This window comes from Camponotus vicinus, unplaced genomic scaffold (assembly GCF_025532165.1).
Source record: "Camponotus vicinus isolate PSW18456_S1 unplaced genomic scaffold, iyCamVici1.0 SCAF_7, whole genome shotgun sequence".
Taxonomy (NCBI): domain Eukaryota; kingdom Metazoa; phylum Arthropoda; class Insecta; order Hymenoptera; family Formicidae; genus Camponotus; species Camponotus vicinus.
In genome coordinates, this window is record NW_028141979.1 from 16,865,206 (window position 1) to 16,892,740 (window position 27,535).

Here is a 27,535-nt window from a genome sequence, read left to right on the forward strand (position 1 = left end):
AGTTGCAGTCGCATACGGTCGACTGCGGAAAGATGAACGATTGCGCTGTCCGATTGCCAAGCGATAAGGACAAGTGGTTATCGTTCAACAATTTTAATCGGAAGGAGCGGCTTCCATTTGTGGTCTACGCTGACTTGGAATGCGTTCTGGTCAAGACGGAGGAAGAACAACAAAAATTGTACCAACATCACCATTTTTTTTTATTTAGCATAGCTTACTATGTACATTGTTCATACAACGAATCTTTATCGGCGTACCATTCGCGTCGTAGCGCCGATTGTATAGCATGGTTCGCCGCAGACCTCAAAAATTTAGCGTTATGTGTAGAAAATATTTTAAAAACAAATGTCCCCATGGTAAATTTGACGTCCGAAGAGTGGGAGAAATTCCATAGCGCCACTCAATGTCATATATGCGAAAAACCGTTCGCGGAAGACGATACACGCGTTCGCGATCATTGCCATCTGACCGGGTGGTACAGAGGTCCAGCACACTCAAATTGCAATTCAAATTATAAACAATCTTTTTGTATTCCCATAGTTTTTCACAATTTATCCGGTTATGATTCACACTTTATTATCGAGGAAATAACTACAGCATTCGAAGGGAGAATCGATTTATTACCAATAACTAAAGAGAAATATATTTCGTTCACAAAAGATGTTTGTATGGAAGAAGAATCAAAAACTCATGTAAAATTACGTTTCATCGATTCATTCAAATTTCTTGCATCGAGTCTCGATAAATTGGCATCATTTTTGGACAAAGACAAACTCAAAATTTTGAAATCAGAATTTCAAAATTTATCAATAGAAAATTTCAATTTGTTAACACGGAAAGGCGTCTTTCCATACGAATACATCGACTCTGTGGATAGGTTGCAAGATACGTGTTTACCACCGCGCGAATCGTTTTACAATTCCTTGACCAGTGAAACTGTATCCGAGAGCGATTACGCGCACACCGAGAACATCTGGACGCGATTCTCCATTCGGATGCTAGGCGAATATAGCGATTTATATCTTAAAATCGATGTCATGTTATTAGCCGATATTTTTGAAAACTTTCGAGATAGTTGCATCGAAAGTTATGGACTCGACCCCGCGTATTATTATACTCTCCCCGGATACACGTGGGACGCCATGTTGAAGCATACCAAGATTACGTTCGAATTGCTTACTGACATCGACATGGTTATGTTCATCGAACGTGATATACGCGGCGGTCTGAGCCAATGTTCCAACAGATACGCTCGCGCTAATAACAAGTACATGCAGTCGTACGATCCATCGAAATCATCGTCATACTTGATGTATTTCGATGTAAATAATTTGTACGGATGGGCAATGTGTCAACCGTTGCCCTATGCCGATTTTCAATGGGTCGACGACGTGTCGAATTTTGACGTATCATCGATCGCGTAGGGTTCGCCTACGGGTTATATCCTCGAAGTAGATTTAGAGTATCCGCAACATCTTCACGATACGCACACTGACCTACCGTTTTGCCCGACACGCGATAAACCACCTGGCAAGTGAGAACTGCCTCAAGCTGCTCGCAACATTATACGATAAGAAGCGTTACGTGATACACTACCGCAACCTGCAGCAGTGTACGCGTCACGGTCTTCGCGTAACAAAAATACATCGAATTTTACAGTTTTCTCAATCTCTCTCATGGCTTCGAAATTACATAGAACTAAATACACATTTCAGAACATTGGCTACAAATGATTTCGAAAAAAATTTATATAAATTAATGAATAATGCAGTGTTTGGTAAAACGATGGAAAATGTGCGGAATCGTGTAGACGTTAAACTCATAACTCACTGGAACGAACGATACGGCGCAGAGGCAATGATCGCAAAACCAATTTTTCACAGCAGAAGCGTTTTTTCGGAGAATCTTATTGCTGTGGAATTGTGCAAACTCGAGGTGAAATTCTACAAACCGATTTACGTGGGTATGTGTATACTCGACATATCCAAGACATGTTTGTACGAATTTCATCACGAGTATATGACGCTAATGTATCGCGACAAATGCCAGGTAATGTACACCGATACGGATAGTCTCATATATCACATTGAGTGCGCGGATGTATATGAGAATATGAAGTGTGATATCGTCAGATTCGACACGAGCGATTATGCGGTGGATAATGCGTACGGTATACCGCTTGTAAATAAGAAGATACCGGGCCTGATGAAGGACGGAAACAACGGCGCCATAATGATCGAATTCGTCGGGCTCAGAGCAAAGATGTATTCGTTACGAGTGAATGGGAAAAAGGACACGAAGAAAGTTAAAGGTGTCAAGAGTAACGTTGTCGCGAGAACGATAACGTTTGATGATTACACACGGTGTTTAAATGAAGAAATTGAAATGACGCGTCAGCAGTCGTGTATACGATCTAAACTGCATCAAGTATACACGATCTGCGAGACGAAAATTGCTCTGAGTCCGTACGACGATAAGCGGTATATCGTACCCGAAACCACCGATACGTTACCGTGGAGACATTATAGAATACCTTTGTAAATGTATATTTTGTTTATTATTACCCAAATAACCAAGCGTGCGATTCCCGCACGAGATACTGCTACTGTACTGTTATTGTACTGCCACGAGATGGCGGCGTACGGCGTAATTATACGGTACCAGTACAGAAAGGATACATAGTATATGATACAGCGTATCACTATCGTATCTGTACTGCGTACTATTCGGTACATATCGCACAATAGGAACTGTACCATATCAGTACGGAGTACTGAGCATGTATTGAAACTTAAAATGAACCAAACTGAAATATATATATAATAATTAATTAATTGAATATATTAGTAAGAACTTTTTATTAAAATTATTATTCTAAATATTTAATATATTAGGAGTCATCTCTGGATTGTTGTTTAAATAGAGAAGTCCTAGCCTCACTATCTTGGCGCGCGTAACCGACGCAAGCGCGGCCGAACAGAATTCTTTTGATTGGTCAACTGTGCTGGTTACCCTATGGAGGATTCACACTGCGTTTATGCAGTATGGGCGCAATGTGAATCCTCCATAAGATAATTAGCACAGTTGACCAATAACGGAGTCTCCTCCTAGCGCGACTATTTTGTTTTTCGCTGTGGCATCTTTCTTCTTGGTGATAACGTGAATCCGTACGGACGTGTTTTACTTTCTTCCGTGATTTTCAAGTTATTACAAGGAGTTTTCTATATTTCAAGGATATTTCAAGGATATTTCAAGGATATTTTAAGGATTCAAGGGATCACTTTCATTTATCCAGTATCTGAGGTAAGTAATTTTTCATCTGACAATTAATTTGATAAACTTTTTATATAGTTTTAATGATAGATTGAAATTCATCCGATACCGGCTTTTCATTTTCAATTTTCTTTCCATTTTTCATTCATTTACGCCTTAGAATCTAAGACGTGATTGAATGAAAAATGGAAAAGAAATTGAGAATGAAAAGCCGGTATCGAATGATTTTTAATCCATCATTAAAACAGTGCTGGGATTTATTTGCATATTTTGGCGCGATTTCGTGATTCACGCGTATTGCTCCCCATTCCCCGCTCGCGCGTTAGCAACGAATTGTTAGATACGCGTAACTAAGGAGCGCGGCGCTTCGTCTCAGGAGCGTCCGTACATGTAAGAATGCCCAAATATAAAAATAAGACAATACTTTTCTAAAAGCACCGCAAAAATTCTCAAAATTAATATTTTTTCTTTAATATTTAATATTTTACTTATATAAAATATTATTATATTTAGAGAAAATATTACTTATATAAAAATATTACTTATATAAAATATTATTATATTTAGAGAATTTTTGCGGCGCTTTTAGAAAAGTATTGTCATATTATTATATTATGACATTCTTACATACGGACGCTCCTCAGACGAAGCGCCGCGCTGCTTAATAACGTGTATCTGACGACTCGTTGCTAATGCGCGAGAGGTGAATGGGAGGCAATACGCGTAAATTACGAAATCGGACCGAAATGTGCAAGATCCCAACACTGTCTTAAAACATATATATGACATATATACCCAGACTAAGCATTCTCTTGGGGAAGTGAAGTCGAAAATTGACAGGACTCCAGATAATACCACATTCGAAATCGGGACATAAAACGTCTTGAAGATGTCATTAAAATGACTTTAAGACGTCTTTAAGACGTCTTATGTCCCGATTTTGGATGTGGTGTTGTCTGTGATCATAGCTGATCTGAGTTATGAGCAGTTGTCTTTAACATCTATCTATCTTTATTTGTCCGAAATCATGTGCTTGCACGAGATGACAATGAGCGTCATGAAATCTACAGATAAAAAAATATTTTAATGCATATATTAAAATATTAATATATATATATATATTTTGGGAAGAAATATTTTCATTTAAAATTGAAACAGCTTCAATAAACGTATATTTAAAAAAACACATAGATAGATATGTTAAAGAAACTTTTTCTTTAACATATTCTATATTAATTAATATGACATATTCTTTATGCGATATATCGGCACGTAAAAGATTTTTTTTACATACTATACAATTTTTAAATTTTTTTGTCGACAATACTTTTTTATAATCCAGCCAGTAATGTATAATCTATTATTTTCCTGTTACAGATATGCTTTATGTGTTTTTTCTATATTTTTAATTTGAAATGATTCTATTAAAAAATCCTTTTCGATGGTTTGTTCTGTAATATTATTTATACAAGTAGCATTTTTTACAGATTGTTTCAAATTAAATAATAAATCGCCATTATTTATACTTTTGCAATTAAAGTAAAATTATTAATTAATAATGTTTCATATGATCCGCAGAATTGAATACATCCGAAGAATTTATATTTGTACGTTTATAGCTATAAATAATACTAAAAAGATTTTCTAAAGAATCTTGATTAATATTTCTTGTTTTTAAAAATGTTATTCTTGCATTATCAATAATTTTCCATATTTTTTTAAATTTACGTAAAGTAAATATCTATTTTTTTGGTTGATTTTTTTAAATTCATGTAAAGTAAAATAAAAAAATTTTAGATGGAAACGATATTAACTTTTAGTTTGTATAGATTTTTATATCTTTAATACATTATTTTTATAAAACATTTAAAAAATAATATAAAATAATTATATATATGTTATTTACCAATTATTTTTAAATAATATTATTTTTTAAAAATAAAAATCTAAATATAAATAAAATTATTGTAATTTAAAGCATTATTCAAATATATTGAACTTCATTCTACGTACATTGATTGTAATGAAGATTTTCATTCATTAAACAGTTTTTTAAAATCTATCTTTGGGAAATACTTTATGTTCTTTAGTTGCATATTAAAAAATGATTTTTGAATTGGGATTAAACTATAAATTATATATATAATACTGTTTACAAAATTGTATATCCAAATTTTTTTGCATTTTTCAGGCGCCTTCTATAATTAACTATTTTTTCTTTCATCTGGTTTCTGTTTTGCTAGCATTATAGCTTCTTTGTATATTTTTTCGGTTTTTGGTGTTAAGTAAGATTGTCTTGTTATAGAAGCAAGTATACTTCTTGAAATTTTTGATGTACTTGAACGATTAATTGTTTCATTTATTGAATTATTTTGAATATTTTGTTGAAACGCACCTGTTTCTACACATATTAAATTATTTATCGAAATTTCACTTATATCGCTACTAATTTTAGATTGTAATTTATTATCAGTTACTATATTTGTTCCACATTGTTCATTTCATAAGTCGGAGAAATTTGTTTCAAATTGTGAATGCTCAGTAATATTTGTATCATATATTTCTGCTTCAATTGCTTCTATATTATATATATTTACATTAGATACTGCATTATCTTTCAATCTTCGACGATTTAGAGTATAGATATAATCTTCAAACAAGAAATACAAGTGATATATTTTATATTTCCTTAATCCTCTGGTGAAACATTTGAAATAATATCATTATTTATAGCTTCTTTCCATGCTAATGTGACATTTTTTGGAAAGAAATGATCAGAGGCTCTTGAATTTGATTTACAGCATGGTAGAATGCAGATCCATTCAACTTTTACCATATTAGACAAAATTAAAACTGTAAATTAAAAATAGAAAAAATTCAAAGTATAGTATTTCTTTTCATTATTATTAATTAGGTATATCATAATATGAAGTACAATTATTAACTATTTATTATAATTTTATATTATTATTATTAATTAATTAATTATTATTAATTTTATATTATTATTATTAATTAATTAATATTAATTTTATATTATTATTTTATATTAATTAATTATTATTAATTTTATATCATTATTATTTATTAATTATTATTAATTTTAAAATTAAAATTAATAATAATAATATAAAATTATAATAAATAGTTAATAATTGTACTTGATATAATGATGTACTTAATTAATAATGATGAAAAGAAATACTACATTTTGAAATTTTTATTTTTAATTTACAGTTTAAATTTTGTCTAATATGATAAAAGTTGAATGGATCTGCATTCTACCAGGCTGTAAATCAAATTCAGGAGCCTCTGATAATTTCTATTCAAAAAATGTCACATTAGCATGGAAAGAAGCTGTAAATAAAGATATGATTTCAAATGTTTTACCAGAGGATTAAGGAAATATATTCCATAGTATAGTTAGTATAGGAGGTATAGGATCCCATAGTTATAGGATAGTTTAATTTTCAATTTATATTGTCAATACACCATTATGAATTCTCAATTGATATTAATGATTTAAATGGTTAAATGAAAACTCAATTTAACAAATGTTTCATTGTACGTGTTTTCAATCATTTTCGATCACTTTACACCGTTTTACTCTTAATCTACAGGTAAGATTGCTGAGGTAATTACAACGGACGAGATTTGCAGAATTTGTTAGAGGTATTTATTTATTCTTATTTATTAAATATATACGACTATTTTCCGAAAGACTCCTAATAATAAATTATTTTCTTTAATTACTTGCGAGCATTGTCTATACATAATTAAATTTTTATTCTTTTCAGGGTTTCATTACATATATCATTAAGTTTTGCGTCGACTAGAAAAACTTTACTATTTTGGTTTAGGCTTTTCCACTTCAAACTGTATTTATTCTTCCTCGGGTAATTTTTTCGTATCATTTATTTATTCATATTTTATTTCATCGATATGTTGCGTTTGGCGAATAGGCGCAGTCGCAAACCTTATCATTTACTATCTGCAGTATATCGTCGTCGTTTGGAAAAATTAGAAAGAGCTGCACGTAACGAATGTTTACAACAGCAGAATGTAGATACTGTTAATGCTAGAGCCGATTCAGATTTTGTCGATGAAGGTCAAATTCGTGCGGAATGTAGTCCGACTGAGGAAGATGAAATTTTTGTCTCTTCTGATGCACCAGCTGATGATGTGCAATTTGCTCTTAATGAGGTCGATGAAGTATTAAGTTCTTCGGACGTTGTTGAATCCATTTCAGATAATGATGATGCGATGGATATTGAACCTCAAGACATTGATAATTTTCAAGAGCGCCTTGCTGAAGTCTTCGTACGTAGTGATATGTCTCATACACAAGTAAATGCTGTTTTACAAGTTCTTCGAACACATCCTTGTTTATCCACATTGCCAAAAGATAGTAGAACGCTTTTAAAGACTCCACGAACCGCACATCCAATATTTAATATTGCAGGAGGTGAATATCTCCATTTAGGATTTGAGACAGGAATTATTTCCATTCTTCAACAAACCTCCGGAACTGATTCCACTTGATACTTTAATGATAGACTTTAGCACAGATGGTGCAACATTAGATGGGCAGGGCAAAATTCAAATGTGGCCAATACAAATTAGGATTGCAAATATTCCTCGAAGTAAACCCGAAATCGTAGGCATCTGGCGAGGCTCATCTAAACCAACTAATGCGCAGGAATTATTCCAATATTTTGTGGATGAAGTTCGGAATGTATTAAATCGTGGAGGAGTTGTTTTTCATAATCAATTAAAACTGATTGAATTAAGGTGTTTCATAGCTGATTCTCCTGCGCGGGCTTTTATACTGGGTCATAAAGGCCATGGCAGTATATTTCCGTGTTCGAAATGTTGGATTCGAGGAAATTGGCTTCGTCGTGGAGTAGTAGCTTATCGTGGTATTCAGCACAGGCCCCGTACAGACGAAGAGTACAGACAGCACATTGATGGAGAACATCATACAGATTCTGATTCTGCTTTGCTTACTTTGGGGATGGGATTGGTAACTCAAACAGTCTTCGACTGCACACCGTTTGTCTTGGTGTCGTCTCAAAAATAAATAGCGTTCTTGTTGATGGAAAATATAATCCAAGTTTAAAACTTTCAGCTAGATTACTTGAAATTATGACGACACGTTTACAGCAAATAAAAAATTACTGCCCTAAAGAATTTTCGCGGAAACCGCAATTAATGAAAAAATATGGAGGGTTTAAGGCTACGGAAAATCGCCAACTTCTTTTATACAGGGTGTCCCATTTTAATGTCCCACCCCAAATAACTTTCTTATTTTTAATTTTCGAAAAAAATGTTTCAGACAAAAGTTGTATGGTTTCAAGGGGGACATAAGGTGGTGTCATTAGTTTGACCTTGAATAGTTGCTTCAAGGTCACGTAAAGGTAACCTTCAATTTTTTAAATGAAACCCCTTACTTTCTATTGCATATTCTTGTAGCTTATTTCGAGAGCTTTCCAAAACACTATAATTATGTTAGTTTTCATTAAGTACTTTCCGAGTTATGAGGCTTGAAATTATTTCTTAATTTTACATAAACCATAAAATATCTAGTAAAATATTCATTTTTCGATTACCTTACCTTAATACTTTTATGTACAAAATAATGAGAGGAATCAATTGGTGTAAAGAAAACACATAATTGTTTCGAAAGAAAAAATGTAATTTGCAATTAACAATTACATTTTTTTTCGAAACAATTATGTGTTTTCTTTACACCAATTGATTTCTCTCATTATTTTGTACATAAAAGTATTATGGTAAGATAATCGAAAAAAGAATATTTTACAAGATATTTTACGGTTTATGTAAAATTAAGGAATGATTTCAAGCCTCATAACTTGGAAAGTACTTAATGAAAACTAACTTAATTATAGTGTTTTGGAAAGCTCTCGAGATGAGCTGCAAGAATATGTAATAAAAAGTAGGCGATTCCACTTAAAAAATTGAAAGTGGCCTTCACGTGACCTTCAAGTAACTATTCAAGGTCAAACTAATGACACCACCTTATGTCCCCTTATGTATTGAAACCATACAACTTTTGTCTGAAACATCTTTTTCTAAAATTAAAAATAAGAAAGTTATTTGGGGTGGGACATTAAAATGGGACACCCTGTATACTGCCCCAGTTGCTTATTACGGACTTATAAATCCTGTTGCGTACAAACATTTTCTTTTATTACATTCCGTCATTCGAATTCTTGTTAGTTTTTCCTTATCAGAAGACCGTCTTAATTTTGCACATACAGTATTAAGCATTTTTGTGAATAGAGCAGAAGATATATATGGTCCAGAATTTCTTTCTTACATTACTCATTGTATTTTACATCTCGTAGATGACGTGAGACGCTTTGGCTCTTTGAATGAATTGTCCATGTTTCCATATGAAAATAATATGATGTATTTCCGCAATGCTTGCCGCAAGCCTCATCAACATTTGCAGCAAATCGTAAATAGGCGATTTAAAAAGTCCCAAATCAAATAAAATGTTAATATAACTGAGGAAGTGGTGCGTTCCAGTAGACCCTGGGTTAGTCCTGTAGTTTTTGATGTCCCGCTAGATAGTCGCCAGTTTCAAATTTTAGACACAGGAAAATTTCGTATATCGGTGATGAATCAGGATAATACAATAATGTTACAAAATTCAAAGATTTGTCTTGTTCAGAACATCATTCTCTCGCGTGAACATTATCAGTTAGCGGTTAAAGAATTTTGTAGAATTGAAGATTTTTTTGATGTTGATTTACCATCGTCATCAGTAGATGTCTTCTGATGTTCCTTATTATCTAATGAAGTCATTATAATAGATCTCAATGAAGTACACAGTAAATGTTTTCGCATGCCTTATTGGCATACTGAAGGGCATAAAGATCCCATTGTTGACGTCTGGATAGTTGCAGTTATTCTACATACTAGAGATTTAGATGGTCTTCATTAGGGTTCTGAAATTTTTATTTAGATGAGTCAACGAGGACGAGGGAGAGGAAGAGAAGCGGACAAGGCCTGTATGTTGAAAGCGTTGAAATTATTAAATGCAGATATTGGAAAATATTGCACATTACAACTTCAAGAATTGCAACGAAGAGATGCAAAGAAAAACACACCAAGACAAAACATGACACCCACAATTATACAAAGACAGACATCATCATTACCACAATTCCCAGTATCATCATCCCTGCATGCTCCATCATTCTTACCTGCACAATCTTCTGAACATATGCCCCCTCCATCAGCACCATTACAACATAAACAAACATCATCACGCTCTCCTTCACCAGCCACAAAATCATTCACTCAAAATATTCATCCATCATCAAAACTACAAAATAAACAAACATCATCACGCTCTCCTTCACCAGCCACAAAATCATTCACACAAAACATTCATCCACTATCAAAACCATTACCACAACATAAAGAAATATCACGACCACTACCACCACCTGTACAACACAATCGCCTATCACAAGCCAAAGGACACGAAGAGTGGACAGAAGATGAGGGAACATCCCGTGAGATAGTACGGTCTTTAAAGTAAGTTTCAAAAATGATTATGACAATAATAGTCGTCTATGTGGACGAATTGATTTCATTTCAGAATGATCAGGGCGCAACTACGTCGTATGGAAGAGCGACAAATTTCGATCGAAAATAAAACCGAGTAAGTATTAATGATTTTACAAAGAAATAGCAAGCAACTTGAATTTAATAAATGAATTTTTAATCCCTTAATTTTTTTTTCTGCAGTGAAAATACAATTACTATAAAACGACTAACACGAGAGTCTGCAGTGAGGAGACAAGTGAAGCCACCAAATATTTTGTTTCGAACCGTGGACGATTTCTTGGCCTTCGAAGAAGTTGACGAAGAAATTTACAATGATGTGGTAAGAAATTTTTCTAAATATATATTTACAGTAATTCAATTTACTACCAAAATTGTATTACAGGTGGCGTACTTCGTTTATCTTGGACGGGCCAATCCAGTTGATTGCGCTGCAGAGTATTTTCGCAGCGTATTTCCCGAAGATGAGGAGGTTTCATTACACCTCACTTTGAACGGAAGAACTGGACCAGGGGGATGCAAATTGCAAGATAGTCGCTTCGCTCAAGCATGTCGAGGTTCGTAAAAAATAGTTTTTCAGTGTTTATATTCTAAATTGAATGCATACATTGATTTTATATTCTACATTGAATACATGACGTTAAAAGTAAGATGTTTCTCATGAATTTTTCCAGATGTCATAAACGCCAACAAACATTTTCTGAACCCCAACAACGTAGAATTCCACGAAGCGTTGGAGATGGCTCTGAAAAGCCTTAAAACCAGAAAATGGCGTTACAACAGGAAGCGACGACAAGCCCCTCTTCATGAAGATAATGAAGAATTTTTTATAAATCGACGCCGGCGAATAAACAACCCGAAAGAGGAGAAGCCTTCATTTGCGCACAGTACAATTGGACACGTTGCAATTGCACACCGTGCTATTAGACACATAAGATTGCGCACCGTTCGATTGGACACGTTACATTTGCCCACCGTTCAATTGGACACAGTTCTTTTGCGCACCGTTCGATTGGACACGTTACATTTGCCCACCGTTCAATTGGACACAATTCTTTTGCGCACAATTCTTTTGCGCACAGTTCTTTTGCCCACAGTTCTTTTGCGCACATTACTTTTGCCCACATTACTTTTGCCCACATTACTTTTGCCCACAGTTTTATAAACCCATGTGGAATCCCAGTTTGCGTTCCAAAGTACACGCACAGCTGCACACCCACCCCCCGTTGCAAACCCATGTAACCTCCCTTCGCATGGAAAAGTATATGTGCGCAATTGAACTGTGGGCAAAAGTAATGTGCGCAAAAGTAATGTGGGCAAAAGTAATGTGGGCAAAAGTAATGTGCGCAAAAGAACTGTGGGCAAAAGAACTGTGCGCAAAAAAACTGTGCGCAAAAGAACTGTGTCCAATTGAACGGTGGGCAAATGTAACGTGTCCAATCGAACGGTGCGCAATCTTATGTGTCTAATAGCACGGTGTGCAATTGCAACGTGTCCAATTGTACTGTGCGCCAATGAGCCACTTCCAATTTGGATGACGTTGATGGTACCGGTACTCATTGGGTAGCGTACGCAAAGAGGGGAGATCGTGTCGTATATTTCGACAGTTTTGGAAATCTTCGACCGCCCAAGGAACTTGTGCGATATTTCGGACGAGTGAAAATTGAACACAATTACACATCTTATCAAAGTTACAATCAGAGTATCTGTGGACAGTTGTGTTTAAAATTTCTTCAAACAGTCGACGATCAATTTAAAGCCTGACAATCCACCGTCACGACTCAGTATTCGTTCGACATGTCACTGACACTTACGTTGACAGAAGCAACGTTCTCGCTGTAAGCTATTTTCCCGCTATAGATTTGACCTATGCCGATTACGAGCGCGGATTAACGGATTTTGAAACTTATACGATTCCGAACGTAAATTTTTCGAATAATAAATTTTACTTTGGCAACGACGACAAGGAAATTACGATTCCCGAAGGATCGTACGAATTGCACGCTATAAATGACTATCTCAAACGCACAATTTTGCGAGACGAACATCTTTCCAGAGATGTTGAAAACAATTATGATGAGGAATATCCAATAGTGCTCCGCGCCAATCATAGCACGCTAAAGAGCGAAATCAAATGCGCCTACAGAATAAACTTTATCAAATCCGACAATGTAGAATCCTTGCTTGAATTCTCGTCGAATCGTATATTGCAACCTCGCAAGTGGTACAAATCGGACGAACTGGTTAATATTATAAACGTAAATATTATTCGTATAGAATGTAACGTGACTGCTGGTGCGTACAGCAATGGCATGCGCGTACACACGATACCTGAATTTTCACCGAGTGTACCGCCAGGATATAAGATATCGGAAACGCCGGCGCAGATCATTTATCTGCCGATCATCGTACGGAGCATTACGGATTTAACGATACGTATTGTAGATCAAAGAGGTCGATTGCTCGATTTTCGAGGAGAGGAAATTACCGTAAGATTGCATATACGGCGGCGACAAACATAGTATGCTCGTGCTGAACGAAACGGAGCATGCGAGAGACAATACTTTTACGAGGGACAATACTATTGCGGTATCGGGTGACAATAATAAGATAGCCGTTAAGAAGAAGCTGAGCGCGTTGAATCGTGAATTTTTAAAATCATTGGGATTCATCGTACGAAAAGAATGATTGATATTTTGAATATCGGAGGTGAGCCAGTCTTCGACGATCGCATCGTCACGATTGAGACTCATACGTACAATCCGTACGCCAATACGACGCTTGGATACAGCGACGAGATAAGAATACCCATACAACATCAGGATTTGTACACGTTACCGTACGAAAGCTTTCTTTACATCGAGGGAAAGTTGAATGTGCGTAAAGCGAATGACGAAATGAAGGTTGTATTGGGAAACAAACCAAATCTCCAGAGAAAGATAGGGATGTATGTGGGAGGAGGTCGGACGTGTCTTTACGCCCATTTGATAAACGAGCGACAGAATCCATCCGTGGCAACGGCATTGACGCATATCCTGTGGAGAGAGCATTCACACATTTTTCAGCCTAACGAATAATTGCTAGAAAACAATATTCGCAGACTAGAAAAATATGTGAGGCGCAAGTGGCTGGATCGGGAATCGAACCCGAGTCTTTCGCTTTCCGGGCAACTGCTCTAGATCACTGAGCTATCCAGACCTCACACCTAATGCTGCTTTTTAACACAGTGATATGCGACTCCAGAGCGATGTTGGTATCTCACTCAATGGATGCAATGCCGATTGCCACGGAGGATCCCTGAAAGGTCGTTCACTGATCAAATAAGCTATTGCGTCGCATTCATGTTTGATGATCTTCGATACGAACTCGACGGAGTAGAGATTGATCGTAACAGAAATGTTGGAATAACTTCAACGCTCAAAAATTATGTCTCTCTAACGCACCAGAAAAGTATAAACATGAAGAACGCTGCGTGGGATTTGACGTACAACGGTGACAAAAATTATTTCGACTATTGCGTACCGCTCAACATGTTGCTGGGATTTTGCGAAGATTATAAGCGCGTTGTGATTAACGCTCGTCACGAATTGATTTTGATATGTTCGCGCAACGATAATAATTGTCTATTTGGACATCCATCGTCGGAAGCTCAGATTGAATTATACGCTACTAACCATTCCAAAGTTTCTACATTGCAAGATCCTCTCGCGGTCATTGATTGCTCGTGACAAAACGAGTCTGTCAAAACTGCTACCGTGGACGTGAGAATAGAGTTGGAATGCAGGGAAAATATACCGGCGAATACTACCGCCTATTGTCTCATCTTGCACGATCGGGTTGTCGAATATAATCCATTGACCAATGTAGTCCGCAAAATTACATAAGTCAGCAAATATCCCCTCCATTGCATATGAAAAAAATATATAAAGGATTGAGATGTTTGACGATCGACATCAGTCTGCGATCAGATCTTGTCATCGAATTGATTTTGATACGTTCGCGCAACGATAATAATTGTCTATTTGGACATCCATCGTCGGAAGCTCAGATTGAATTACTGAAGATACAGTGGCGTATGCCTCATGTAATATTGAACGAGATTGACGATAAATTGTCGATGTTGCGAATGTTGGAAAGCGGACGACACTGAACATGAGTTTCCGATCTTGGCTGTGCCAACGTTTGTGGATCTACAAGGATTTATTGTTGGGAAAAATTTTGTCGTGAAGAAAGCTGCGGTTCTGAGAAAGGGATCCGTACTTTCTCATTACATTTTTACATGTCCCGAACCATGGCACATGCTCACAAAATCTGAGAGATGCCAGGTTTTATGGCTGATGAAAAATCACCATGGATTATCGATGATGGGATGATAGACACGTTTCATATTGGAAATCGAAACGTTTAATTACGATGGCGGTGATGGGTGCAACGGAGGAGGATGATGATGCGTCACCTTTCGTATACGTTAAAGGGCACGAAAAACGACAATGGCTGGCCGATATACTGGACAATGATGCGAGAAACGATGTGATTATCGAAACTTTGGATGCAGACTATGAGGATGTAGCTTCTTTAAATAAGTTAGATGTTAAGAATACTGTACGTTGTGAAAATCATGTAAAAAATTGCGCTTTACAAAATGTATTTAAGATTTATAATTGGTGGTTGAAACATCATGATAATGATTCATCGAATCCATATTTATAATAAATTGATGATGCAATATATTTTTATCGTCTTTCTTATTCTCTCCTTTCTTTCCTTTTCCTTATCTATGTACGTGCGCAGTATCGTGTTTCCGTACGTGACACAGCTGCCACAGATATTGTATTTCGATACATGGTGATACATTGTAATACATTTAAATATTTGATAATTGAATATAATTTTGCGTTTGATAGCCGTTGATTTCCGTTCATTTTCGTTCAATAGCCGTTCGGTAGCCGTTCGACAGTCGTTCATTTCCGTTCGACGAGCGTTCGATGACCGTTCATTTCCGTTCGATGGCCGTTCAATGGGCGTATCCCGATTGGACACGTAACGATTCGACACCGCTCGATTGGACACGCATTATTGGACACGTTTTATTGGACACCGCTCGATTGGACACCGCACGATTCGACACCGCACGATTCGACACTGCACGATTGGACACGCACATTGCACGATTGGACACGGCAGCATTGGACACTGCACGATTGGACACGTACATTGCACGATTGGACACGGCAGCATTGAACACCGCACGATTGGACACAGCACGATTCGACACCGCACGATTCGACACCGCACGGTTGGACACCGCATGATTGGACACCGCATGATTGGACACCGAACAATTGGACACCGCACAATTGGACACCGCACGGTTGGACACCGCACGATTCGACACGCAAGATTCAACACCGCACGATTCGAAACCGCACGATTGGACACCGCACGATTGGACACCGCACAATTGGACACCGCACGGTTGGACACCGCACGGTTGGACACCGCACGATTGGACACCGCACGATTGGACATGTATGCACCCCGCCGGTAGGGGTGCCTACGATAGGGTGCAACTTTCCACGCCAAGCGAGGTTCCACTTTGCAACTTTTCACGCGAAGCGAGGGGGACGGGGCGGGTGCGGGAGGGGGGCCGAAGGCCCTCCTTGCACCACCCCCCCCGTGTGTGTGTGTGTGTCTCCATGCTCTTTGTGCGGTGTCGAATCGTGCGGTGTCGAATCGTGCGTGTCGAATCGTGCGGTGTCGAATCGTGCGTGTCGAATCGTGCAGTGTCCAATCGTGCGGTGTCCAATCGTGCGGTGTCCAACCGTGCGGTGTCCAACCGTGCGGTGTCCAATTGTTCGGTGTCCAATCATGCGGTGTCCAACCGTGCGGTGTCGAATCGTGCGGTGCCGAATCGTGCTGTATCCAATCGTGCGGTGTCCAATGCTGCCGTGTCCAATCGTGCAATGTACGTGTCCAATCGTGCAGTGTCCAATGCTGCCGTGTCCAATCGTGCAATGTTCGTGTCCAATCGTGCAGTGTCGAATCGTGCGGTGTCGAATCGAGCGGTGTCCAATAAAACGTGTCCAATAATGCGTGTCCAATCGAGCGGTGTCGAATAGTTACGTGTCGAAAAGGAGGTTCCCCCCCCGTTCAATTACCGTTCGATAGCCGTTCGACGGTCGTTCGTTTCCGTTCGACAGCCGTTCATTTCCGTTCAACGGGCGTTCAATACCCGTTTAATGTCGTTCATCGGTCGTTCGACAGCCGTTCAATTGCCGTTCGATAGCCGTTCATTTCCGTTCGACGGCCGTTCATTTCCGTTCGATGAGCGTTCAACAGTCGTTCGATAGCCGTTCGACGGTCGTTCATTTCCGTTCGACGGACGTTCGATGACCGTTTATTTCCGTTCGACGGCCGTTCGACGGTCGTTCGTTTCCGTTCGACGGTCGTTCATTTCCGTTCAATAGCCGTTCAAGGATCGTTCAATAACCGTTCGATCAGGGTTGACGCATTATATTATAGCGTTATATTATATCATGCTAATTTGCATGGGAACATGCATACTTTGTCTTACGCGTTTTTGGTAAAGCGATAATGATACGTCCCTATTCTAAAGTTTCGTACCGAGACGACTGTTTCCTCACAAAGTCGCGATATGATATTAATATTATATTATATACTATGCTGAGTTGCATGGGAACGTGCATACTTTTGTCTTACGACACGTTTTTGACATGGTGATAATGCTACATTTCTATTATAAAATCTCGTGCCGAGACCTCGTTGCCTCGTCATAAAGTTCTGAACTCTGAACCGTGTGCGAGTCGAGAAGAAGTGTGTTAAGAAATGGATTGCGTATCAATATACAAGGATTGGAAAACTAAATTATTGGACATATTATGTATCGTCGTGTTAAACATGACGTTCCTGTGGAATGTAAGTATCGTTTTTGTGAATATTTTGTGAAAAATTGTGAAAAATTTTGTATTTTTTAAATAAATATTTTTGATATAGTTCCAGGATGAAGTCCGGATACCAGGGTTCATGAATATAGAGCACCGCCAGTAGGTGCGGCGGCAAGTGTGGCAGGACCTTGCGGAGACGTGGGGTGACACCCCGGAGAGTCGCCATCACCAGGTCGAAGATATTTTCGACCTACGGCGGCTCTTCGGGGAAGAGCCTTGTGATGAAATAGAAGAAGAAAATTGGGTGCAAGAAGATGTGGTTATAGCAGAGGAGCAGGAGGATGAGGAAGAACAGGAGAATGAGGAATAGATTGACAGATGTGTTTTTTTCTTTTTATAAATCTTATTCTAACTACACTTGTATTAATCCAATATCCTTTTTCTGTTCCAGAAGCGGCCTCCCCTTAGTCCGACGCATCACCCCCTCCCCGTATATTAAATTTTAAGTTTATATTTTTTAAATTTTATATTTTTATATTTTTATATATTTTATTATAATTCTTAATTTTAAGTACACACACACACACAAATATGTATAACACACTTTAATAAATTTTATATTTGTCATTTATAAAAAATTGCAGTTATTTACACGCCTTTCCCTTGCGCTCCCAACCTTTGCGCTATCTCTCTCTCGCGCGTTAGTTGTAAGTCTCGCGATATCTTCGTTGCATTCTCTCTCGCACGTTAATCTTAAGTTCTCTCTATCTTCGTCATTGCTCTTTCGCGCTATCTCTTGCTCTCGCGCTTAGATAGAATAAGTAATCTCTCTCGTACGCGCTATGACACAAAAATGTACACACTAATAAATTTTATATTTAGTATTGAAAAAAAATGTATTTATTTACACACCTTTCCCTTGCGCTCCCATCCCTTGCGCTAGTTATAAGAATTTATCGTTCTCTCTTCCATCGGTCGCGCCGCGGATCCCCCTTCCCCGCACGTGACGTCACTCCTCCAGCGCCGCGGTTCCCCTCGCGCCTCACCTCCCCTGAGAGGATCTGGGTTAGAACTCTCCTAGTCTTACTACTGACCTGGTAGTTCTTCAAATTCATAATGGGCTTCTGGCGGATTATCAGTATTCTCAAATACTTCTTCCTAACCTTCTCTATCTGCATCAACTGGATCTATTCCTGTATCCGAATTTTCTGAAAATACGCTTTCAGATGAAGATAATGTTCGTCTTCCTGAGGAAGTAAGACCAGCAGGACGGATGAGAGAGTCATTGCTTGATGATATAATATTTTCGTCATCGGTATCTGATGAAAACTCGCTCTCATTCTCAGATAAATCAAACACTAAACTTTCTGCCCTTTCCTTTTGTAATTGCTCTGACATTATTGAGAGAGACTGAAGAAAAAACGAATGACCTTCCAGATAAAAGAAAAATACGAAACTGCAATTATATCCTCATAAACAGAGACTATTACGATCTATTACGCATATAAAAGATAACGACTAAGTGTGAGCGAAGGCCACTTGACACTCAGAGGAATGATAATCTGAATGTAAACAAACGAGGCCGATACATCGGCCCGTGGCATTTTTCGCATAAGTACCAAGAGCCGATATATCGGCCCGCTGGCACTAAAAGGGTTAAGGTAAGATAATCGAAAAATGAATATTTTACTAGTGTTTGGTTCGCGAGTGAAGGACAGATAAGCAAGCTAAATTTCCTTTTGATCTTATAAAAATTCTTGTACGCTAATAATTTTATTATATACAATTATGTACAAAGTCTAATTACAGGTTTGATCTTGTTCTGAGCGACGAACAAAAGATTTTGCAGAACCGGCGCGAACTGAATTCGGCGGGAGAATTATCCTTAGTGTATCGCGAGCAACGATATCTTTTAATTAGAAATCAAATAGTTTTGATTTCGAGATCCACGAGTGATGGACTTGAAAAGCGAGCGACTTTTCGATCACGAAAAATGATTTTTAGCACACACTATTCCCCGGGAATCTTCCAAGTTCAAGTGCGCCCGGCGGTCCGCCGGAGGAGTCTTTATACCGCTGGTTTTCGAGAAGATTCTCGATCTCGTTGGAATATTTTTCTAGCACAAGTCAGGTCAACCGTTAGATCAGCGGTTTTAATTTAACTAACTATTTGTTGTGATTTTGACTCCTTCGGACGACCGCGCGGGCTTGAGCTTCAAACAATTCCATATAAGGAAGCGCGATCGCGTTTGCGGAACGCGGCTGCTGGTGAGCGCCGGAATTGGTTAAAGCGCGCGGAGACGTGATAGCGCGGCAATTTCGGATCGCCTCAACGCGCCTTAGATTCACTTAGGAGTCATGCGCATTACGATTTATTACTATCAAATATTGCTTAATCTTAAACATTCCGCCCGCCTTCGTAGGTTCTCCTACGAAAGGAATCGTGTAATACCGACAGCGATGTCAAGCAGATCCTTTTGGTTGAAAATTTTAGAGAATTCGCGGGTGCGCTTGTTTGCCGCTCGCATGGTATACTCGGCGATTTTTATTCGCGCGTGTAATACGAGATTTCGCTGTTGTCGCATGTAACGACGGAAGTAGGGCAATCTGATTTCATTGATAGAACAGCTGATTCGCGTGTAAATAAACGCACGTGGATACGCGTACGCTACGAAGAACCCGTGAGTGCAGTGGTGCATCGGAACTATGCGTTGGCGTGAGGAGAGTGCAGTGCAGTTGTGTCGCTACGCTCGTGTTTGATCATCCGTCCAACTAATACATCCTGGCTGATCAGAAAAGAGGGATACTCCTCGCTTCCTTACAATCTGCGGCTGTCAAATCACAGGTTTGTCGATGGCCTCTTGGTCGATCGCAGGTGATTATTGGCGTTGGAATTGTCTAATAATGACAGAGAAAAAGGTAAGTAACGTAGCGTAATACAGGGCGATCCTGAAAAACGTTATGTCTGTAAAATGACGTATTCCTGACACCATTCTAAGACAATTTTTCCTTTACCAAAATTTGATTTCAAGCGTAGTTTTTGAATTATTAAAGGAAGTAGTTAACGTATGACGGGTCGAATACAAGAGGCAGGCAAGGGTGGCGCGATTCACCGTCAGACGCGGGTGCTTACGCGGGGCGCCTGCTGCGATCAGCTGGTCGCTATACACATACAGACACACATGCGAACACATACATTCTCTCTCTGTCTGTCTGTCTCTCTCTCTCTCTCTCTCTCTCTCTCTCTCTCTCTCTCTCTCTCTCTCTCTCATTCGCTCACTCACCTGTAATTTTTTTTTTTTTTTTACGAGAGAGGGGAAAATGCATTTTATGCATATCCACCGGTCGATCCAGTGAGATATGTGGGACTCGAGTACCAAGTCGAATTACCAACTCGGTACTCCCTACCCACTAAAAACCCCTCTCTTTTCACGAATTTCCTTTGACACACTGTTCCTCTGACTTCCCGAGATCTGTTTTCACATAACGTCAAAAAATAGTTATCATTACCTTGTTCGATGACTTTTGATGTATTGCTGTAATTGCTTGAAGGAGAAATGAATTTTCCGATAGATCGTACGTTCTCAAATTTAACGTAGATATCACGTTGCAAAAGACAAGAAATCCACACTAAATTATTAACTGAAAGTTTTTCTTCTTTCATGAACTGTATTCTTTTATAAACTTTAACGTAATCACATTTATTTACTCACTCGATGAGTGACTAAATAAATTTAGTCATGACTCTATCACTAATCACTATTAATCACTGTCGAATAATAACTGTTGGCGATTAAAAATCACTCGATGAAAGAAACACGCGCGGACATGTTACTACACGACGCGACAATGCGATGATAATTACTCGGCGACTGAAAGCAGTTTTTTGTCATAGGTTGCGGTAGGTTAAGGTACTACTGGCGCTATCGAACGCGATCATGTGTTCGATTGAAGAATGCGGTAAACATAATAAACATTTAACATATTAATATTATTATTATCATGAATGTGTGTGATATCCATACATCGTGTATCTATTTAAAAATTACTTAGATTAAATAAGTGTTTTAAAAATATTTATTACTTTTACTATTATCATATAAAATATTAATATTAAATATTTATTTAAGATAATAGTAAAAGTACTAAATATTTTAAAAACACTTATTTAATCTAATTAATTTTTAAATAGATATACGATGTATGGATATCACACACATTCATGATAATAATAATATTAATATGTTAAATGTTTATTATGTTTACCGCATTCTTCAATCGAACACATGATCGCGTTCGATAGCGTCAGTAGTACCTTAACCTACCGCAACCTATGACAAAAAGCTGCTTTCAGTCGCCGAGTAATTATCATCGCATTGTCGCGTCGTCGCGTCGTGTAGTAACATGTCCGCGCGTGTTTCTTTCATCGAGTGATTTTTAATCGCTAACAGTTATTATTCGACAGTGATTAATAGTGATTAGTGATAGAGTCATTAGTAAATTTCTCGTCTCATCGAGTGAGTAAATAAATGTGATTACGTTAAAGTTTATAAAAGAATACAGTTCATAAAAGAAGAAAAACTTTCAGTTAATAATTTAGTGTGGATTTCTTGTCTTTTGCAACGTGATATCTACGTTAAATTTGAGAACGATCTATCGGAAAATTCATTTCTCCTTCAAGCAATTACAGCAATACATCAAAAGTCATCGAACAAGGTAATAATAACTATTTTTTGACGTTATGTGAAAACAGATCTTGGGAAGTCAGAGGAACAGTGTGTCAAAGGAAATTCGTGAAAGGAGAGGGGTTTTTAGTGGGTAGGGAGTACCGAGTTGGTAATTCGACTTGGTACTCAAGTCCCACATAACTCACTGGACCGGTGGGTATGCATAAAATGCATTTTCCCCTCTCTCGTAAAAAAGAAAAAAAAATTACAGGTGAGTGAGCGAATGGGAGAGAGAGAGAGAGAGAGAGAGAGAGACAGACAGACAGAGAGAGAATGTATGTGTTCGCATGTGTGTCTGTATGTGTATAGCGATCAGCTGATCGCAGCAGGCGCCCCGCGTAAGCACCCGCGTCTGACGGTGAATCGCGCCACCCTTGCTTGCCTCTTGTATTCGACCCGTCATACGTTAACTACTTCCTTTAAAAATTCAAAAACTAAGCTTCGGACGAAATTTTGCCAAAGGAAAAATCGTCTTAGAATTCGGCCAAGATTATGTTTTTGCAAAAACATAAAGTTATTTAGAATCACCCTGTATAGGGTTTTCGAGAAGTCCGGAAACGGTCGAATATCTAAAAAATAAAGCATTTTAGAGAAAAATGTTTCAAATAAAAGTTATTTGGTTTAAAGAGAGCTATAAAATGGTGGCAATGGTTTGACCTTGAATAGTCGCTGGAAGGTCACATGAAGGTCACCTTGAATTTTCTAAATGGAACACCCAATATATTTTTGCACGTTCTTGTAGCTCATCTCAAGAGCTATCCAAAACACTCTAATTAAGTTAGTTTTCATTAAATACTTTCCGAGTTTTGAGGCTTGAAATAATTTCTTAATTTTACATAAACCGTAAAATATCTTGTAAAATATTCATTTTTCGATTATTTTACCTTAATACTTTTATGTACAAAATAATGAGAGGAATCAATTGGTGTAAAGAAAACACATAATTGTTTCGAAAAAAAAATGTAATAATTGCAAATTACATATATATATATATACAGGGTGAGCCATTTTAATTAACGCACGCAATTATTTCGGAAACAAAGCATTTTAGAGAAAAATGTTTCAGACAAAAGTTTTATGGTTTCGAGGGGGCCATAAGATGGTATCATTGGTTTGACACTGAAGAGTCATTTGAAGGTCACGTGAAGGTCACTTCAATTTTTTTAAATGGAACACCCTATATATTTTTGCACACTCTTGTAGCTTATCTCGAGAGATTTCCAAAACACTATAATTAAGTACCTTTTCGTTAAGTACTTTTTGAGTTATGAGGCTTGAAATAATTTCTTAATTTTACCTTAATTTTGTTAATTTGCAATTAACAATTCCATATTTTTTCTTAAAAACAACTATGTGTTTTCTTTACACCAATTGATTCCTCTCATTATTTTGTACGTAAAAGTATTAAGGTAAGATAATCGAAAAATGAATATTTTACAAGATATTTTACGGTTTATGTAAAATTAAGAAATGATTTCAAGCCTCATAACTCAAAAAGTACTTAACGAAAAGGTACTTAATTATAGTGTTTTGGAAAGCTCTCGAGATAAGCTACAAGAGTTTGCAAAAATATATGAGGTGTTTCATTTAAAAAAATTGAAGTGACCTTCACGTGACCTTCAAATGACTCTTCAGTGTCAAACCAATGATACCATCTTATGGCCCCCTCGAAACCATAAAACTTTTGTCTGAAACATTTTTCTCTAAAATGCTTTGTTTCCGAAATAATTGCGTGCGTTAATTAAAATGGCTCACCCTGTATATATATATATATATATATATATTAAATATTTTAAATTAGAAATTAGAAATATATTTGGTAATTATTTAGCTTAGGGGAGCCACCTCGGATAACCTTAACCTTGACATATGTTGTCAAGATCACTGTCCTGAGTAACATTCAAAAGGTTTTAGCCGGCGCTCATTGTTTATTTAAAAGTTACTAAGAAAAGAATTTCACAATTTTAATGTTTTTTATCTTCGAAAGTATTGATTTGAGAAAAAAAATTTTAAGCAAAAAATAAAGCCGCTGAAAAACTACAAAAAAAGATTATATGCATTTTTTCCATAAACCTACTATTTTAACTGTTATGTAAAAAAATAATAATTTTAAATACATTTAATACAATTTAAATTTATATAGAATTTAATACAATTTGCTACAATTAAAAATTATCACAAATGTATGTGTACACACATACGTACACACATACACACGCGGAGAGTGCAAGGGTGGCCTTTGGCCCCCTTGCCGCAACCACCCCGCCGGTAGGCAAGATGGACCTCGCTTTATAACTTACAGCATATATCTATTGTGATTCAACTCTTCGCAATACGTCCCCTACCGGCGGGGTGGTTGCGGGAGGGGGGGCCGAAGGCTCCCCTTGCACCCCCCGCGTGTGTATGTGTATGTGTGTGTGTGTGTACAGATACATTTGTGATATTTTTTAATTGTATTAAATGTATTTAAAATAAAGAATAATAATTTTAAGAAGTAGCATAAATGTTTATTTATTGTAATTTATAATTCATTTATATTTTCATTAATAGGATACATAGCAGCTATTATTCGAAAGAAAGCATCTAATCGGTTTTCATCATCGAATGTCTTTTTGAAAATAAATTCCGCTAAATAATGATTAAAGTGATCCTCCAAGTGATGATTTAAAATAATTATTTTTTTATATAACAGCTAAAATAGTAGGTTTATGAAAAAAAAGGATATAATCTTTTTTGTAGAGTTTTTCAGCGGCTTTATTTTTGCTTAAAATTTTTTTTCTCAAATCAATATTTTTGGAGATAAAAAGCATTAAAATTGTGAAATTCTTTTGTTAATAACTTTTAAATAAACAACGAGCGCCGGCTAAAACCTTTTGAATGTTACTCAGGACAGTGACCTTGACAACATATGTCAAGGTCAAGGTTATCCGAGGTGGCTCCCCTAGACTAAATAATTACCATATATTTAAATAATGACGGTTTATATGGGGAAGAGAGTTCATTTTATATCGAAATATATAAAATAATAAAATTTTAAATTAAATAAAAATTATGTAACGGTAACAAGTATTGTTAATAAATTTGTAACGATGCACCCCTGTTGCACCGTTTTATTCTCGGCTGATCATCAGCCGGAAGCTGCCGCCCGGAAAACAACCGCCGGGCAGGGGTAAGGGCGCGCCGCGCCGCGAGATAAACCGACTGTTTAAACTGTCGTATAACGGCCGAAGCCGTCGGCAAGCCGCGCCAACGACAACCGAGGGTCCCCGAAGCGCTCTGGGTGAAACACCCCGCGCCCCGCTCCGCCGCGCTCCACCGAGTTTCCATTCGCTCCGTACCGTACCGTTTTTCCGCCGCTCGGTGGGGGCATCCCGTTTTTACGCCGGCGCGGGACTAATTACCCGGAGTATAAAAAGGGCCCTCGGCATTATCGCGGCACCATTTTCCGATTCCGCTTGCGATAGCAAGCAAAGATCCGAAAACCTACCGATCCTGAAAATAGCCTAGAGCCACGAACAGAAGGTGGGGAGCACTCCGCCTCAGCTGAGCATTCTCAGTTTCGGGGCTAGATCCGACTAAATTAAAACAATCCGCCAAAAGAAAGCATTGGAGCGAGCTCCGATACCATCGAGAGATCTTGACCACGGCAAATATCCCGCTGCCTTAACGCCGTTGCAATTAATTACCGGGGGTAGAGAGGAGAGCTACATACCTCCTACGAGCTGCTCCCGTCAGCACGGCATATTCCCGCGATATCCTATCCCTCGCGAATAATTATTCATACAGCGAGCGAGAGCGTTTCGAATTATCGAAATTCATCTATCATTCGGCGTCTAACATCGCACGTCAAAACACGCGGCAAAAACACCGGCACGCGACGCGTGTAGATAAATGTACGTCACGCGGTCATCGACCGCGCGTTCATAACAAACAGTAACAGCTGACGCGTTTTTCTTACGTCGCGCGAAAGCCCTTTAAATGCATTCTTGTTACCGAACATTTATACGATACACATTTAGCCGCAACGCAAATATTTGTACACTGCACACTACACGCGAACATTTGTACACCGAACATTTATACACTGCACATTTATCCGCAACACGAACATTTGAACACACTACATGCGAACATTTATACACCGTACATTCATACACTGCACATTTACCTGCACACATCACGACGCGAACATTTATACGCCGCCCATTTATTCGCAACGCGAACACTCATACACCGCACATTTATTCGTAACAACGAATATTTATACACCGTATTTATGTATTGTACATTTATACATTGTACATTTATCTACACGCATAACAACCAAACATTTGTACATTACACGTTCATCCGTTGCACTGCACGGACACACACTCTTGTACATACACACCACTCGAAATTACAATAAACTCGTTTTATTTATTGACAGAACAATCGAGTAATTCCTCAGCTTGCCTAACCGAATCCTGATCCCGGCTACGATTATCCGTCGGCTAGTTCGCGGAACGCGACCGTGACAAACCAATATCTTGTAAATATCTGTACAACATTCAGTGGATATTTATTATATATAGATACATTTTTTATTACGTATATATTGATATTTATTTTTGGATAAATATTCATTTAATGTTCTGTATATAGATACGTATATGATGGAATTAAAAAAAAATTAATCATCTGCGATTAATTATATGGAGTTCTGGAGCTCCTTGCAAAAGCTAGAGGAGATGCGGCTGTAATAGTAGTCCGCTCTTTTTGACCGATAAGCTGTGATTCATGAGACCTGTGCCGCGGCTTTAGGGTCCTGACACACAAAAATACGTAAGCAGTGAAACGTAGTCAGTAAGGAAATCAACCAATCGGAATTCTTACGTTTTCTTATGGCTGCCTTACTGCTCAATCGAGATTGGTCAATTTGCTTACTGACTACGTTCCACTGCTTACGTATTTTTGTGTGCCAAGGCCCTTATATTATTGTCTTAGATGAATTCCACTTTCGAGTTAGGTGTTTTCCTTTTTACCACCTAAC

At 37.7% G+C, this 27,535-nt stretch overlaps 2 pseudogenes; one reads left to right on the forward strand and one right to left on the reverse strand.

Moving 5' to 3' along the window:
• Positions 1–5,219: 5,219 nt before the first annotated feature.
• Positions 5,220–6,109, reverse strand: LOC145974267 (uncharacterized; annotated as a pseudogene).
• A 1,106-nt stretch (positions 6,110–7,215) lies between these two features.
• LOC145974268 (uncharacterized) lies at positions 7,216–9,790 on the forward strand (annotated as a pseudogene).
• Positions 9,791–27,535: the final 17,745 nt, after the last annotated feature.